This window comes from Pteropus alecto, unplaced genomic scaffold (assembly GCF_000325575.1).
Source record: "Pteropus alecto unplaced genomic scaffold, ASM32557v1 scaffold194, whole genome shotgun sequence".
Taxonomy (NCBI): Eukaryota; Metazoa; Chordata; class Mammalia; order Chiroptera; family Pteropodidae; genus Pteropus; species Pteropus alecto.
The window spans coordinates 1,159,267-1,161,693 of record NW_006436281.1 but is presented as its reverse complement, the minus strand read 5'-3'; positions in this window follow the sequence as shown (position 1 = coordinate 1,161,693).

Genomic DNA, 2,427 nt, shown 5'->3' with positions numbered 1-2,427 from the left:
AGAGAAAGAAAGAAAGAAAGAAAGAAAGAAAGAAAGAAAGAAAGAAAGAAAGAAAGAAAGAAAGAAAGAAAGAAAGAAAGAAAGAAAAAAGAAAGAAAGAAAAAGAAAGAAGAAAGAGAAAACCTAACTGGCCGTATATATGTGGGTTTATTTCTGGGCTCTATTTTATTCCATTGGCTTTTATGTCTTTGTATGTCAGAACCATACTATTTTTATTACAGTAGTTTTAAGACAGGTTTCGAAGTCAGGAAGTGTGAGTCCTCTCAGAATCCCTCGAGATTCTATATAAATTTGGCGATTTATTTTTCTATTTTGCATAAATAGGATTGCACTGAATCTGTAGGCTGCTTTCGGTTACTACTAGCTTAACAATATTGTTTTCCAATCCATGAACCTGAAGTGTCTTTCTATTTATTTGTGTCTTCTTTAATTTCTTTTAGCGATGTTTTATACTTTTCAGTGTACAAGTCTTTCGCCTCCCTGATTAAATTTCTTTCTATTTTTCATTATTTTTGATGCTTGTATATGAAATTGTTTTCTAAATTCTTTTTTAGTTCATTTGTTGTTAGTGTATAGAAACCCCACCGGCTTTTGTGTGTCTATTTTGAATCCTGCAACTTTGCGAATTCCTTTATTAGTTCTAGGAGGTTTATGAGGAATCTTGAATTTCCTACATATAAGTTCATGTTGTCTGCAAACACAGAGCATTTTTCTTCTTCCTTTCCAATTCCAATGCCTTGAATTTATTTTTCTTGCCTAATTTCTCTGGCTACGACTTCCAGTACTGTGTTAATTGACAGTGATAAAGCTGGCATGTTTGTCTTTGAGGACTGGTCCTGATCTTAAAAGAAAAGTTTTCAGTCTTTCATTCTTAGTATGATTCAGTTGTAGGCTTTTTATCTATAACCTTATTACACTAAGGCAGTCCCCTGCTATTCCTATTTCACTGAGTGTTTTTATTATGAAAGGATCGAATTTTGTCAAATGCTATTTCCGCCTCGATTGAGATAATCATGTTTCTTTCTTCATTCTGTTAATGTATTGATTACATTAAAACTTTATAATTTATAAATAATACATGCATTGGTCTTTGTAGGGGTGGAAAAAAATTAATTTTCCTTCTACCCTTCTGAGATCTTCTGGCTGGACTAATAACCAAATTAACATGAGACAGATTAACAGAAGAAAAATGACCAAACTTATTGTATATGTACCTTCTAACATGAGACAGATTAACAGAAGAAAATGACCAAACTTATTGTATATGTACCTCTGGGGTTTCTCTAAGAATAGGGGACCCGAGGACAGATCGAGAAGTTCAGGCTTTTATGCCATCTTGAGCTAAGGAGAAGAGGGAGTTGCAATCTGGAACTTCAAAGGGGAGGAACGCAATTCTCACGGAAATGAAAAAGCGAATGTTTGGTAAATAAACTTTTGCTGGGCCATCTTTAACAATCGTACACAGAGAGGACTTTGGTCAGACAGGCCCTGCGAGGTTCCTCCCTGTCATACATTAGTTCATACTGAACTGTAGTTGTTTACAACGCCAGCTCCCATCCTGGAGCAGGTCCTCTATTTAAATTCCTTCTAGGCCGTCAGGTGGAGGGTTTTCCCCAAGTCTTTTGTTTCTTGAAAATAACCAGCTTAAAACGATCGATATCCCAAAGAGGCTCATTTTGGGGTGGCGAACTGTGCTTCCCCTTAGTCATTTAACTTCTCCAGAAAACAAAGAGCGAAGTTATAAAGCAAGATTAAAATAACACTGGCTTTTATATTTGCCCATGTGTCCCCTGATTTGGGAGGCCTTTATATCTTCATACACCTTAACTTTTACTGTTCGACTCTGTTTCATATCAACCTGAAGGACTTCATTTATCGCTTTTTGTGGTGCAGGTCGAGTGGGAATAAACGCCCTCAACTCGTGTGTCATCTGGGTGGATGGTGAAGAGAGAAGGGTGGATGGATGCTGAAGAGAGAAGGGTGCTTGGAGGGTGGGTGCTGGCATATGGATTATTTTGAGCCCAAAACATTTGAGAATCAACAAATGTGGGAGAGACTTTCTGTGACCTTCCCTTATCTGCCTAAAAACAGATCCTCCCCCCACCCCCAGGAAAAGAAAGAACTCACTTGTCGTAAACCCTTTTCCCCAGAAGTTTCATCAGCCAAGAAAGATGGACTCTCATCCCAGGAGAGAAGACCCTCGTGGGCAGCACACTCAGTCAGACATGGCCACAAATGCAAATCGCCTATCTGTTCTCCTAAGGGCCCATTTATCATTCATCAAAATCATTTGCTCTCTCGTAAGTGGTCTCTCTCCCCGTCCCTTTCCCATTCAGATGATCCATAAGCTCTCCCACTCCCGAGGCTGCAGCTGAGATTTCCTGGGACCTGACACAGGCAGCAAAGGTACGGATTCTTTTCCATCTC